The 15,744-nt window shown below is 41.8% G+C and overlaps 1 long non-coding RNA gene across 1 annotated transcript; it reads left to right on the top strand.

Annotated features, from left to right (window-relative positions):
* Positions 1–5,476: 5,476 nt before the first annotated feature.
* On the top strand, positions 5,477–8,729 carry LOC137474182 (uncharacterized). The gene is made up of 3 exons (XR_010999218.1): positions 5,477–5,638; positions 5,811–5,997; positions 7,590–8,729. It is a non-coding gene; the product is annotated as an uncharacterized lncRNA (long non-coding RNA).
* Positions 8,730–15,744: the final 7,015 nt, after the last annotated feature.

Raw genomic sequence — 15,744 nt, 5'->3', positions numbered from 1 at the left:
GTTAAGGGTGAAGAATAAACAAATAGTCAATCACAATCATTAATTCTAAACCTTTCTCTGGCCCACCCTGTGGCTCTGTGCACCCTTTCCTCCCATTGCTTCTGTTTCTTTGCCCCTACACAGCAGGTACCAGCCTTTGCTCTCTTTCAAGGGACTCCCAGGGGCTGGCAGACAGCAGACTGCTCCACAAGAGATAAGCCCTAGCAGTACACAGGGAGATGTCTGGATGCCTTTCTGCAGCAAAATTCACTGAGTTTATTTCCTAATAGTCCTTTGTAGCCTTGCAGTAACTTGTGAGGGTATCTGAGCTTGAAGAGCTGGATTCACCTAAACTGCAATGATCAAGTCACCAGGTGGTGCTTATGAGGTCTCCATGAAGCCAGGGCAGGGGAAAAGCCTTAGGCAGCCATTGAGATCTCAGTGGACCTGAAATGGCTCCTGAAGAGGCCACTCTACCTCTTATTTCCAGCCTGTACAGAGCCCAAGATAACTGCACTCATAAATTTGTGGCCTCATGTTAACTAGTCTTAATAACAACTCCTCCTTCTCCCCATTCACCTGAGCCCTCCAGCAGCAACCATGAAGTTCAGGAGTGACCAAACAGTAGTTTCCCTATCTTTTTATAGGAGCAATAGCAGTCCTTATTCATAGAGCTTTTTTAAATCTCCCACTGTTCCTGCAAAGGCAGAAGCTCCTGCTCCCGTTGTGCCCACCAGAATGTGCCTCTGCAGCACAGGGTTTGTTGGTGGCTGGAAACACATGGCTCTGGCTGCACCAGTGGCTATGCTGTGATCATCACATCTGTGCGTGCACACGTGTTCCTGGAAGCACTTTGGATGCTCCTTGCTTATCAGGCTAAACCAAGTGGGTGAAGAAGGAGGGCAACATTGCAGTTTTTCCACTCCTGTGGCTTCAGTATTAAATTGTGTTTCCTACATTCCCCAGCACTGAGATACGCATACCAGGTCTCCAGACAAATCAAATGGCTGAACAGGCAGTTAAAATCCTGGCTTTACTGCTGGGGCGGCATCAAATTTCCCCATCTTTACTGGCCAGTCAGTGAGTATGAAGGCTGTGGTCCTCCCAGATCCTGGCCTGGATAGGATCCAGCATCATCTGTGGTGTAAATTATAGCAATCCCAAACCAGACTGCAGCTGCTCAAATGCCACATTTATGTGAAGTCATTATCAGCCAATGACTAGGTCATACATCCATGTATGATCTTAACCCCGAAGCCTCAGAAAAGGTCTGCCTAGGTTGCTGTATAGCATTTATTCCACCCATGGATGAAGCCAGTAAGGGGTGGCAGGAACGTACTCATTTTTGATGATAACCATACAAGTAAGATCTTCCATAGCCTAAGAGGAAAGCCATAGTGTTTTTAATTTGGAACCAACCTGAGATACCCTCTTGAGCTTGAGGTACCTTTTGTGGTGTCCACAGATTCCTCCTCCAAGGAAACTCTTCTGGGAGTCTGTACCCATCAGTCTCCTTCAAACATCAGCCCTTTGCTCTCCATCAGACATGCTTCAGGTATGAGTATAATACCATGTACTTATTGTATTTCTTTCAGATTTCCCAAATTTGGAACAGGGACTCTTGAGCAGATGAATCCACAGAATATTGAGAGCACATCTCACTTATCCTGGAACTGATTCAAACTTCTGAAGAAGCACTACACTGGGTTACCTCAGGTCCAGACCTGGTTTCACAATCACCAACCTTCTTACTATATTCATCCACCAGAAAACAGAGAGTGTTACAGTTCGGTACAGTCATAAACACATCATTGCCAATGGAAAATTGTGTTGGCAGATTCTTTTATACCCAGCCAAATATACAGTAATAGAAAGGTCAGCTATTCAGGCATTGGTTTTACATATGTGCATTAATTACAAGACAGGTGCCTTTTGTTATTCATTTCATCTGCGCAATATGTATCAAACTGAATGAGAAGAAAGAGGGCCCACAGAAAGACAGAAAAGGGAAGCCAGGACAATCCATGAATGGGACTGGTCCTCCCTTTCTGGATCACACACAGGAAAAGATTCAAAACTAGCCAATTGCAGGGAATGAGAAAAGCAAAGAGAAATGTATCCCATGTCAGCTATAGCTTTTTCTATGAGGCTTTCAGAGGTCTGCTGCAGAGACACTAGAATAGTTCAGTGGGCTTGGCTTCTTGGTGAACCCCTACAATAGAGATTTTCCCAACCAAGGTCTGTGTATGCAGGCACTCTGGCATGTTAGCTTCTTCTTAAGTATACAGCCATGGTCCCGATTTTAATTAGTCAAAAACATTTTTCATTAAGCACCATGACACACACGTACTTTTTGGGGATACCTGCCTGCAGGCAACACTGGAAATTGTGAGAAAGAGAATACTCAACAACGTCATCATAAAATTCAGAACATCAATTTGCATTCATGTGTGGATTGAACACTTTTGGTTATGATAGAGTCTGAAAAACAGACAGCATAATGTAAAATTATGGTTAAGAGGCTGAGTACAACTTCGATGATTCTAGCCTGTGCACTATTCCTCTCACAGATCTATTGTTACTGTATATTTACCTGACAGTGCAGTGCCCAGATACCTTAGGCAAAAGGATTTCCACTGTCAAAGAAGCACTACAGAAGTTGTCAGAACCTGGTTATTCTCTTCCCAGAACAAGAAAGATGAAAGCTGTGAAAGAATCACAGAATAAGACACAACTTCCACAAGGAACACACGGTAATGAGCATGAGCTCTGCAATTAGACTCTCTGAGACTGAGTTACCAAAGCCTCCCAGCCAGGCCAACCTCCTTCTTCAGCTTCATGTAGTGTCTCACGGTGTTGAGTTGTGGGAGTCCCCATTGCATCCACCTGGTTAAACCCTTTTAGTCACAGGAGCTTTGTTCAAGTGAGGAGAGCTTTCTGCTGTGCTATGGCTCTCTAAAGCCCCTGAGCCAGGGGCTTCCAGAATTGTCCAAAAAAATCATAGTACTGCAAAAGAGAAAAAAGTTAAAATTAATAATTGCAACTTAAAACCTTACATCCTCAGACGAATAGTACAAAGTGAATTTTCCATGGTTTAAAAAATATATTTCATTAGATACATATGAAATAAGCTGTATAGCCAGCCCTGTACCAGGACTTCCCCATTCTGGTCTTTTAGGATTACCCAATGAAATAACTTTGTTGACTGCTGAGGTAGTCATTTCATAGGAAGGCTCAGTCATTTGGTATATGCTGGATACTGGTATTGACTTGTAGGAACATGAAAGAAAAGTGGCAATGAGCTAGAACCTTTTTTGGAAAGTAGTTCAATAGACCTTCCTGAAACTGTTCCTGTCCCTTTCAACCTATCCTGCAAGAACCCCAGATGAAACATCAAGTTTAGGGTGAATACAAATTGGGCTGTGCATCTGTAGTGGTCTGGTCGAGATCAAATTAGTATGGATTTTCTTTAATCCTTTGATCTATGTTGCCATGCATGGGGGTGGGCAATTACCATAAGAAAGGTGGACTAGCACATTAAAGTTTTCCTTGTGTTTTTCATTGGTGTAGTAGTTTCAATTCATTGCAGATCCCCACAAGAGCTGCACTGATATCAGCCTAACAGGAGGTGCTTAGCCAGTGAGCTACATTTTAGAGTTTCCCTGTGGTGGGATTCCTGCAGCCCCCAAAATAATATTAACTGTATGCACACAAGCAATAACACGATGCCTCTACCCTGTTTTCTGTAGTTTGCAATTGTCTATATGCTCTACACTTTGCTAGCCTACTTTTAGTTGGCATACTTTGTATGCTTTTAAGGGATGGGCTGAATCTTGATTAGGTACTTCCTTGTGTGTTATCACAAGCAGGTGTGTGGTAGTTACCTCAGTTTATTGGAGTAGCTGAGTACTAATTTGATGCAAAATTAAGTAACCATATAAGAAACTACTGTTTAGCTTCAAAAATATGACTAAATAACAAGGAAGGATTTGGACCTCGCATGCCTCCCTTACCTGCTGCTGAGTGATGTGTCAGAAGCAGGTAGCAGCTCTCTGGTGCCAGTACATCTTTATATGCTGTTCACATTCCATTGCAACATGTCACATTTGATATGGCATAATGCAATGTGACTAATTTAATCAAATGTGAAGTGCACTACAGCAACCTATCAAGTCTGAAAATTTGGGAAAAAAAAAAAAAGTTGGAGGAAAAAAATAAAGCTTTCTCCAATCCATGGCTGGATTATTTTTCTCAGCTGGAGGGCTTCATTTTCTGAGCTTGGCCTTTTCTATTCTGACCTTCCAGCCAAGGGCATGTGTCAGGAGGCTTGTATTTCCCAAAGGCAGTGACACAGTCTATTAGGTCATATGAGCTGGATCATCAAGCCTTTGTCCACCTCAACTTCTAGGCCACCATTCCTTACCCACCCCCACATCCCCCAGCACCAACTCCTGATACAATGCCCTTGCCTTTGACAGGTTGGGAGGGGAAAAAGCATTTTATTGCTGAACACGTACATAGCAGAGCCCAGAAATTAAGTGAGCTTTCTTTGGTCTGGTGCTGCTCACTTAGTAAGTCTGCATTTAATTAGCTACTTCTGAAATATGACAAGGAGAAAAACACAAGATTTACCAGTTGCATTTCTAACCCAGGGCTCAGCACTGTTTTGTTTTAAGGTAATGATTATTATAATAATAAATACCAAAACAGCCCATGTCCACAGGAAGTTCATCAAGCTTTCAGTACTTTTGGAAAGTGCATCCACCCTCATCCATTCTGGATTATCTCTTAGCCTGGGAGTGTTCAGATGGACAGGCTGCCATGCACAGACATTAGCAACTTTGCCCTTTCAATCAGTGGGTGACAAGTGACTTGGTGATGATTCTTTCTTTGTCCTTTATTTTAGATCTGCCTCTTCTCTTTCTACATTAGCAAGTGTATGAAAGGCAGTGCAAACAATAATTTGCTTCTTCTCCACTATAGACCTGAGGGTTTTTTTGGTGAAGTGTTGTGGTCCTCAAAGAGTTGTGAAAAGGTCTCAGAGGAACTCATATAGTGCTAGAAAAAGCCTAAGAAACACTTAAGCTAGTGAAAATCTGTGAGCTGGTTGAACCTAAGGGGGGGCTGTACAAGGGTCACATAGTCCAGAAGGAAGAATATTTTCAAAGATCTGGGAAATAGTGCCACTGGAAGAGAGGAAGAAGTACCTACTCCAGTTACTGTGGCAGACACTTCCATAGAATAAAAATGAAAGAAAATCTTAGAAAACAGTATGATAAAATATGCTTATATGTTACAAAGAAGTAAAAACTATTTATTCTACCCTTGTCCTTGTGCTGATCATACCTCAGCCATAGGAGAGGTTCACCCTTCCTTTTTGCCTCTTTGAAGACCAAGGAAACTTTGTGATGGTGTGCTCCTTTAAGACCCAAACATCATAGGCAGATTTTGTGGTCTCTCTTCTCATTTCATCAGGCCTGGAAAGGCTTTGCTAATTACAAATGAGAAGATGCTGTGTTAGCTCCTCCTCCAGTGGTTTGTTTGCTTCTTATAGCCCTACTCCTCTCCACCCCCCCCTACTAGTGGAGTTACCACTGTGTTCCTACCTAGGAATAAGGAAAGGAAGCCCTTTCAAAAAGAAGTAGGGCTAAATTGCAAGGTAAGGTCTGGTTATGCTAGGGAAGGTCTGTTGGTGTTGATTTAGCCCTAAGACTGCTTTGTAACATATAAGGTAAACATGAGCTTTTACAGCTCTTGGATTCTGTTTCCCGTTTTCTTGTGAAACTGGTAACTTCATGATAGGTCCCCTGTTCATTGACCTTTACTCTTAGCTTTAGGTGGTCCCTATTTAAATGGCCCAGCAGACCAGGCTGAGAGCCCTGGGTCCCCCTGGGGAAGAGGATGTTGCAGCAGACAGCCAAACCCAGCAGCCTGCCAGACCTCGGCCAGTTAGATCCCGGAGAAGGAGAAGGACAGCTCCTGCGTCCCAAGGAGAAGATGAACCAAAGACCTTTCAAGGTGCTCTGTGAGAAAGGGGTAGTAGTATTGGCTGAGGAGGGGAATGAGTGCTGCTCAATTTCAATTGCTATTCCTCACTTTTCTTGTCTGTATCCACATGGGAAGCTCCCTCAAAATAAGGGTTCAAAAGTAAAAGAGTTCTAGGTGACACCACTATGGCTGTCTTGTTAGCATTTTCAGAGCAGCTGTTTGCAGCTGCCCAAAACTTGTTTTGTGTCCTTGCTCTGGCTCTCTTCTCCAAGAGCTAAAACTTCCTGTTTACTTACAAAGAAAACAGAAATATTATCTTAGAAGGCTTACTCTAGAATTCCTTCTTTTATGTGACATATCTCTGGTTTTGAAACTTAACTCAAGGCATCTTTATACAGTGCTTGGAGTTCAGGCTGGTTCACCATGGTTTGAGTGGAGTTACTTGCCTCAGCAGTGTTACCCTCCCACTGCGCAGATTGGCTGTGCAGCTCACCAAGAGCAAATGTCATGTAGGCTCTACTGGGTTCGTACCCACCCAGTATGGCTTGGAGTTAGAGAAGGAGCAGCACAGTAATTTCCTACTGGCTCTTGTCCTGAGGATCCCAAAGACTTCTTTGCAGCAGAACTGCAAGGCAAGGATACTGCCAGCTGCCTTTGTTATAACAGGAAGGCAGTTAGTTTCCAGACCTTACAGCCAGCTTACATGTGCAGGAAGCCTTCTTCTAAATTGTGGGGATTTTTTATACATATAGACCTCCTCTCATAAGGAGGCAATTTTCCTGGCCAGCTCATACAGAACTCCAAACACTCTTCTGTGCTTGCTGTTCAGAGTGGTGGGAGTTCCTGTAGCCTGGGAGCAGGTTTGATTGTGTAGCACAAACCCTTTTCAAAGGCCACAGCTGGGCCTTGATAAAGATTGTCTGGGAAGGTTGTGTAGCAATATTTTAAAGTCAAAACTCCCTTTCCTTAGTACTTCTGAGATGATAGGAAGACCACACAGAGAAAGCAAGAACTGGTATATTGGAGGGGTGGAGGGTACAGGTGAGGCAGGGGTGATAAAAAGAGTCAGGAGTAAATCAAATTAGTTAAGCTCTTGAATGAAAGGCAAAATAAAGAATTGAAGCTCAAGAAAGGTTTGTAGTTAGGTTTTTACCTTCTTTCAATTGTTTTTTTTTTTTTTTTCTCTGTAGTCTTCTCTTAAAGTTAGCCTGCTAGATGGGTTGCAGGACTGCTGCAGTGGTTTGTATGGAGCTGGGAGAACACTGAAATCCAAGAGCATTGTGGTAATTTTCCCTGGCTTTAGTTCCAGTCTTAGTTAACCAGAATGTGAGGTTTCTCTGCCTTTACTGGGAAGACCGGAAGGGCTGTTTTCACAACAGTACAGGCCAGCAAAATGGAGTGCAGTTAATTCTTAATTCTGACCTTGGGAAAATTATGTTAAGTCTTGTGATAAACAATTTATTTTCTCAAAGGCTTATGGAGAGGTTGGGGGGAAGTGGTATGGGACACCTTTAAAATATTTAGTGATTAGGTAATATACAGACAATCAGACACAAGCTTTTTCTTGGCTTTAGATCTTTGTTTTGTTCTGCTTGATCTAATCTTGTTGCTTTCCCCTGCAGTCTACAAATTTAGCAGTCGTGCCCCACCTGTGAGTGCGCACTGCAATGGTGGAAGCTCTCGGAGTCCTGCAGTGCCTGATGATGGAGATGTTATGGGAATGATGGCTAGGGCTGCCAGATACTGGGTGACGCGAGAAACTCCTCGATGCTGGGTCAGAGGCTGTACTTGTGCTTGTTCAGAGACTGAACGAGAAGAAGGGTGTCCTCCTAGGAGCTGTGTTTTGATATGTGATCTAGATGAAGACGACAGCTCGACCTCCATGATAAGAGAGGAATTATTTTCAATGGATGAAAACAATGATGGCAGCACTGGGGACACTGGGACAGCCAGCTCTTCAGCTGGTGTTAGAAGTGATGATGGTCCCCGGAGTTTTGCAGAGGAGTATTCACTGGTTCCCTTAAGCAGACAAAAGCAATATTCTGCCCAGACTTTTCATGAGGCAGTAGAAAGATTTTTGAGAGAGTTCTGAGCTTTGGCACATCAGTTTTGAATTTGGGAGCCAAATCTGTGGAGATGCAAATGCCTGTCATCATGTGCACAGTTTATTGTAATACAGGCTGAAGCCTGCAGAAAAGCCATGAAGATTCAAATAGAGTAAAGCTCAGTATATTGCTCTTAGATTGACAGACAGCTAGAAAGTTATTTGCATTCCAGTTTTGTCTCCTTGATGTGTTGCTGCCTTCTTCAGGAGCTTAAAAACCTTTAGTAATCATAAGGCATTAAAAATGGAAAAATTACTTTGAGTCTAAGCTAATGTAATGACTATTTCTTTTGCAATTTTAAGAGATAGAGGCAAAATGCAGCCTTTTTTTTTTTATTTATCAGCAGTAGAGTCTCCATATAATAGCTTCTTGAAGGATATATGAAATTCAAAGCCTTTGTTTATGCCAGTATTTCTTTTCACAAAATGCTTTAATTTACCCAATAGAGGCCTAGAGGGTTGGTATTTTTTTATGTGTGTTTTTTCTTTAACTTGATCTAAATCTAAAAATTGTATTCTACTGCATATATTTGATTATTCACATATAAGCAGTTATGAATGATAATGTGAGATAGCTAGAGCACAACCTGCTTAAAAAGTTTCACACCCTTTAGCTGTTGACTTGTCACATTAAAATATTAAAAATAAAATTAAAAAATATGTTCTGAGCACCTTATAAAAATTTTCAGTTCTTTTTTTTGAGGTGATATGTAGCTGAAAATAATGATCTGGATTTCTCAGCTGAAAAATTTTGGCTTAGACATTTTTCCTTTATTTAGTTAAGGGTTAGATTTTAGGAGTATATATCGTAGCCCAACAGTAAAATGTTAGTGCATGGTTACTGGAAAATGGCTATACTTCAGGAACCTGATCCATGAGGATCATTGAAGTCTTACTCCTGGCAGAGATGGGCCCCAAAAATCATACTAGGTGCCTGAGAATATTGTTTAAATGCTTCCTGAACTCTGTCAGGCTGGTGCTGTGACCATTTCCCTGGGGAGCCTGTTCCAGTGCTCAAGCACCCTCTGGAGTAAGAACATTTTCCTATATGTAACCTAAATTTCCCCTGGCATAACTGCATGCTGTTCCCTCAGCTCCTGTTGCTGGTGACCAGAGAGAAGGGCTGTGGAGTGCTTTGAGGTTTGCCCTCAGTCAAAGGAAAAAAAGACAGTCCATGTTACGGAGATTCTGCAGACATTTGTGTTCTTATGCAGTGTACTGACAAACGAAACACCTAATCTCTAAAGGCTTCTTGAATTGACTTAACGTGCCTACAATCTTTAGATTAGGCATATGCCTACTCTTGAGTCAGTCTCCTCCTTTCACACTGGAGGCTGTATATATATGAGGTAAACATCATGTGTGTAAAGTTATACTAAAGAGAATCAGGCAACTTCTGCTTTATGCAATTGCTCAAACTGAGAAAGGGCTGCTGCTTTAGTCAGAGCAATTTGCAGAGTCTGCAAATTAGAGGGATGAGGTGTTTTGGTTTTGGGGTTTTAGTTTGTTTGGGTTTTTTTTCCCCTTCTCTACTCATCTGTTAGACTATTGAATTATGAATGGTAATTCCATTTGTTTCTGGGAAAGGTGAATGTGACTTACTCTTCTTCCCTCTTCATTTGAGCCCCAAATTAAGTCTCATTCCTTTGAGTTATAACTGAGCATCTTTGTAGAGCAAATCACTTAAAATGTTAAGTTTTGTGGGCTTTTTTTTCTGTGTGTGTGGTTTGTTGGATTGGGTTTTTTTGTTTTTAAGACTTTGCTGAACTACAGTAAGATTTTTTTTTCTCTATCTGTTGGTAAGGCATTTGGCAAATCTTTGGGACCACCTGGTGCAGCAGTGGTCAAACATTTGGTAAAAAACCATTGGGACTATGTAGCATAGCTGTACTTGCTTATTCCTTCTTGATATGTGTGTTTTTTTCTACTTAGGTGTTTCCAGAAATACTTGGAGCTTTTTCACTCAGGTCTTTTAAGGCCTTGAGACCAAAAAATTGAATTTTTTTCCCCAGCTGAAGCTAATAGTGTCTTTTATTTGGTCCATATTACACCAAAACAGTACTGGAAGTATGTATAGCTCAATTCACCTGACAAGCCTGCTCTGTGAAGGTACTGCAGGGTACAATGCAGAATTAAAACTATTATCTCGTTATAGCTGAAATACTGTAAGGCATCTACAGACACCTCTAAAATTATGCCCTTGATTATATAAATTTCAGAAAGTGATATGCTCATGAAAGTGAGCCTGACAATGTTTCATGTAATCTTTCAAGAGCTTTAGTTTTCAGGCTCGTGAAACTTTTTTTTTTTTTTTTAATAAAACAAAACCCCTCATAAATGTCACCAGTAGGTACTAAGATACCAAGCATTGTAGAGGTGTCAGCTTTTTGACAGCATGATTCAGTATTGTGCATTTTCAATTTGACAACTATTTAGTTTTTCCTTGTGAATCTGAGATCCTGTAAGCATACTTGTCTGTTTCTCACAAATGATTCTACAACTGAGATTTTTATCACATGTTGGGTTAAACACAGGTAGAAAGGTCTGAAAGATCAAGACCTCTGAGGAAAAATCCTCTCAGGGTAACTTCAGAGTAAAGAAAAGCCTGTGAGGCAATAACTTGAGATATCTTCTAAGAAAAATAGATCAAGCAAAGCTGAGAAACAGCTTGGGGAAAAAAATTAGCTGTCTCTTGAAAAAAATGGATCAGAGGGGATAATATGTTTTTTCTTTGAGAATTTGAATTCCTGTGCTCATTTTGCATTTAGCTCACACTTATGTGCCTGTTTGTGTATATGAGTGAAGTCAAGGACTTCAAGACCAAAGTCCAGTGCTGAGTAGCAGCTCCCATGAGTCCAGAGTTTCTCATACAGCTGAGCTTTAAATCATAATTTTCTTCCAGCATGGTGGTTATAACATCTCATTAGCTCATTACATGGACACAGTAATAAAATGGCAAGATTTACTTTTCTAATTATTCATCCTAGATAGATTAATAGATGAAACAAAGTAGCACAAATCTGGCTAGCCCTTAGAATATGAATGGATCAGAGTTCTATGTATATGCTGTGTCTAGAGGTATATTTTAACTTCTACATCACTGCAGCATCACTACAGCTGGCACCTTTCCTCAATCCAGCCAAGAGAACTTGAGTATCTGGGTGCCAGAGGGCTGTTTGCACTTTCCAAATATTTTCTTTTTCTTCATTTGGCTTCCTTTTCTGGGTCTGATCAAGAATCTGTAAGAACAGGTGTCCCAATGTGCTCTTTTATACCTTGCCTACATCTGTAGAGGTATCTATATTTTCTTCAGATAAAAGCTGGCAGGAATTGGAAGGTTTGAGAGAGAAGAACAATCTCAGTGAACTTGAAGACCAGAATAAAATCTCTTGACTGTAGAGGCTGTCTTTTTTCTGCTTTTCCATCTTAATTAATTCAGTGGGGCCCTGATCCATGACTGGGGCTCTAAAATAATATAAATTATTGTGACCTGTTAGAGTGAGTTCAGAGAAGACCATGAAGATGATCAGAGGGCTGGAGCGCCTCTCCTATGAAGACAAGCTGAGAACTGGGGCTGTTCAGCTAGTAAAATGGAAGGTTCTGGGCAGACCTTAAAGCAGGCCTGCAAGAGAGCTGGAGAGCAACTCTTTACAAGGGAAAGTGGTAGGAGAGGGGAGAATGGTTTTAAACTGAAAGAAGGTACATTTAAATTAGATATTAGGAACAAATTCTTAGCTGTGAGGGTGCAGAGGCCCTGGAACATGTTGCCCAGAGAAGTTGTGGGTGCCCCACAACTGAAGCATTCAAAGTCAGGTTGGATGGGGCTTTGAGCAACTTGGTCTAATAGGAGGTGTTCCTGTCCATTGCCATGGGAGTTGGAACTGAATTATGTCTAAGGTTGTTTCCAACCCAAACCATTTTATGACTAATTTCATTATAGCAGTGTCCTTTCCCTTTCCCATGTTCAGCTGACACGTATAAAGACAGTTTGTAATATTAAAAACTACTGATGTTTTTCTGAGCCTTTCTCTATAGTCAATAGACATTTTTCCACTGCCCTGAGCAAAAAAAATCAAGACAATCTTCAGTAGGATCAGTAGTTGTGGTGTTTCAAGGTTTTTGTCTATTTAAACTAGTCTGTCCATGCCTACTTAGAAAGATCCAAAGATTGTGTGTCAAAGTGTTAGCTGAAGAGCTACAAATAGCATTTTATTCCTTTCTCCCCACCTCCTCCTCCTCCCAATAACTCTATTGTTCTTATAAATCCACAGCATTCCAGCTGTGCCTTGACAAGAGCCCTGACAGTCGCAAAAGCCAAATCACAGGAGCAGTGTTCTTGTTCCCTGAATTATTTTACACAGCTAAATTTAATACTTCCCCCCACTCCTCCACCTTTCACTCTGGCAGATACTTAAGCTGCAATTAGAGATGCACCGAATTAGCCTTCAAACCTTGCAAACGCTGTCAGAAAGCTGACTCTGTAACGATGTGGCTTTGATATCAAGCAGATTATTGCTTATGTACAGCGGCACTTACAAACATGTGTGTACTTGTAACTCCTGGCCCCGGTGCCGCGAGGCAGCCGGCAGGTCATTAATGCACGGCGCGCACAGGACAGAGCCCCGCGCACCCCGCCATCGGCACGCCGGAGAGGAAGAGTCAGACTTTCCAACAACCAGTTGGCAGGGCTGTGATTGGAACCATGTGACAGTTTGAGGCAGTGTACCACAAGCAGCCAATTTATTACATATGGCAATATGATTAATGGTATCAAATGTTTTTATAAAAATTAAAAAAAAAAAAAGGGAAGAATATTGCAATGGCCAATTGCACAGAGTCCAAGGCAGTACAAATCTGTTCCATGAATTTAAAGGCAGGCAGATGAAGTTAAATGAGAGGGAGAGAGAGCCAGGATAATGATTACAAAGTAAGTTTCAAAAAGAAAACTGTGTAGAATGTGCTCATGAGCAACAGCTCCTTTTCTCTCCTGTCTAATGTGCTTAATGGATATAAGCTGGAATGGGTCTCTGAAACTAAACTGCCTCCTGCTCTTAACCTCTCTTCCTGTAATCTAAAGACTCATTAATTGTATCCAACAACACTTACAGGGTAAGCAACATCAGTTTAAGAGGCAAAAAGCACTGACATTTTGATGAAGACTGTTTGCTTTGATAATGATTTTGTCTTTTTTTTTTTTTAATCAAATGTTCTGGTTTAACACACAGATGGTTTGTTTCTGTCAAAACAAACAAAAGTGTTAAAGTTACTGTTACTGAGGGAAAAAAAAATCCGGAAACACAAGTGTGGAGGTGATGTCTGCACATTGCAGTATTTTTCTTCCTTGGTCTCTTGCTGTCCATTCTGCTGAGTCAAGAAGTTGTGGCACAGTTTTGGTCTGTGTCGGGTGCCCAGAAAGGAACTGGGCACAGTTTGGGAGTCTGCACAGCATGGAGGCAGTTCCTCAGAGTCAGTCTGCAGAAGGCTGTATTGCTCTGGAGGGTGGGAATGGATGCAGGTGGGCTTGTACTGGAGTGCCTCCGTGCCACAGAGTAGTCCTAAGCACATCTTAGTTGCCAGTGGTGGCACAGCTAAAGTTGTTATGAATTATGCCCATCTAAAAGGTTTAACACATGCCATCTTTCATGTGCTTCTCTGGCTAGCTCCTGGGGCTATGTCCCCTCCCAATCTCCTTGAGTGCAGCTGGGCATCCTGCACTTGATCGGTACCTTACCTGGGCTGTAGAGCAAGTGAGGAACAGAGCTTGTGTTCTTGCCTAACCAGGGCTGTGCTGGCCCCATTTTAATTTGATCTGTATAAAGATTGCCTGACCATTCCTGACAGTGCTTAGACAGTGCCCCCTTCACTTCCACACGACTGCATGATGACAATATGTGTTAAGACTTGTGTGTTGGATGGGTGACTGATGGGGTTGCTGCTAAAAACTGCACATGCCTTAGACTTAAATCTCAGTGTGCCATGGAAGAGAAACCCAGTGCCTGATGCCTTTTGCCTGATAACTACAGCAGTGGCAAACTGCTGCCTTCCCCAGGGTAGCTTTGAGGGTACAGAGCTGTTAGTCCTGAGTGAGCACAGCTACAAATATTTGGCACCGAAGCATGATTTCTGTTGTCTACTCCTTTTCCTCTTTTCTCACTCTGCTGCTATTACCAATGATAGCACAGCCCTTCTGTTAATACCCAAGACTCCTTTGCCAGAGTCCTGTAATACACTGCATGAAGAGCAAGGTATTTATACCTCTCCTGCCTCAGCACAGAGCATACAGCAGGAGGTCTGATATGGCCTGCTGCTGCATTCCGTATGGCTTGTGGCCACATGGTTCCTCTTCTCTGTGTGTGTGTTTATTATTGTTGGATAATGCTAAGACTTGTAGTCATGCAGCCTGCCAAGGGGATTTTGAAAGGCTTATTTTGTCTTCAGTCAAGAAAAAGATTTCCTATACTTTGTGCTAAAGGAATAGTATTTGAGGTAGATGCTGAGACTTGCCCATCAGAGGTGCCCATCTTTCTCTGCTGAACATGGAGAGAGCTGACTGCCCTGACCACAGGATCTGCACCCACCCTAAATTCAAAAAGTGGGTGATGCAAATTCCCCTTTCCCACAGGTGCCCCAGTGCGCACCTCATGGCCCTCTGAGCTCCTGCTTATGAAAAACAGGCTGGCTGTACGTGCCTTAGTGTTTTAACAAGACATGGAAACCTTTGAACAAATTGCCAGAAAACTTTTAGCAGGGCGAGCGTGTGTGAGCGCTGCCTACACCAAGTGACCCTCTTAACGCCAGAGAGGGAGAGACAAAGTGTGGCACAAAGAACGAGCAAATGAAAGAGCTGGCTTGCAACTCTGATCCTTATGGACTTTTCTTGAGCTCTAGCAACAGAAAGTGTAACTCTTGTGATGAATACAGTCCTACTGTTGTATTCCTACCTTCCAACAATAATTTCAATTGAACCCTACAGCATGTGGAGTCCCTTTGCTTTTAGGTCATAAAAGCAATATGTGGAGTAGAGACTTAAAAAATGGACTTTTAAAAGACTCCAATGCCTCAATCTCTCCAAGAATTCGACTGATAAATCTCCTGTGTAAAATGATCACATTTTATAAAGAAGAATCTTTGTTAGACATTCATTAGCAATAACATGTGAGCCAATTTAGGGAATGAAACCTTTCTTCTATAAGAAACCCACTGTGGTCACTAAAACTAATGACTTTTTCGGCCTACCACCCTTTAATTCAGTGGTGAAGCACGTGAATTTCCTGTATTGCTTAGTTCTCCAACAATTTGTTTATCTTTGAAGAGCAGGTCCCTGACTGTGTGAACTCAGGCACATCCAAAAGGTTAAGTAATAATAAAAAAGTAGATCAGGGCCATAAATGTGGTATTTAAAATCATGACAAAGTTCTGACTGTATTGAGGAGGTCTGGAAGAAGAATGGTTAATGGGCTTACTTCTATTTCAGCTCATCTCCACATGAGAAACAGCCTGTGCAGGAGAGAATTGAAAATATGACATGAATTTAAGTGCTCTGAGGCTGATCTGAACCCATCAAAGCTGGTGAAAAAAATTCCACTGGCTTCAGTAGCCTTTGGAATACTTGATGCTCATTACCAAAAATAAAAAGAAAGAAAAAGAGGAAGAAAAAAAGGGAAATTAATATT

The sequence above is a fragment of the Anomalospiza imberbis genome, chromosome 1 (genome assembly GCF_031753505.1).
Source record: "Anomalospiza imberbis isolate Cuckoo-Finch-1a 21T00152 chromosome 1, ASM3175350v1, whole genome shotgun sequence".
NCBI lineage: Eukaryota > Metazoa > Chordata > Aves > Passeriformes > Viduidae > Anomalospiza > Anomalospiza imberbis.
Note: the sequence above shows the minus strand (reverse complement) of the source record. Positions and strands in the feature narration are given on the sequence as shown.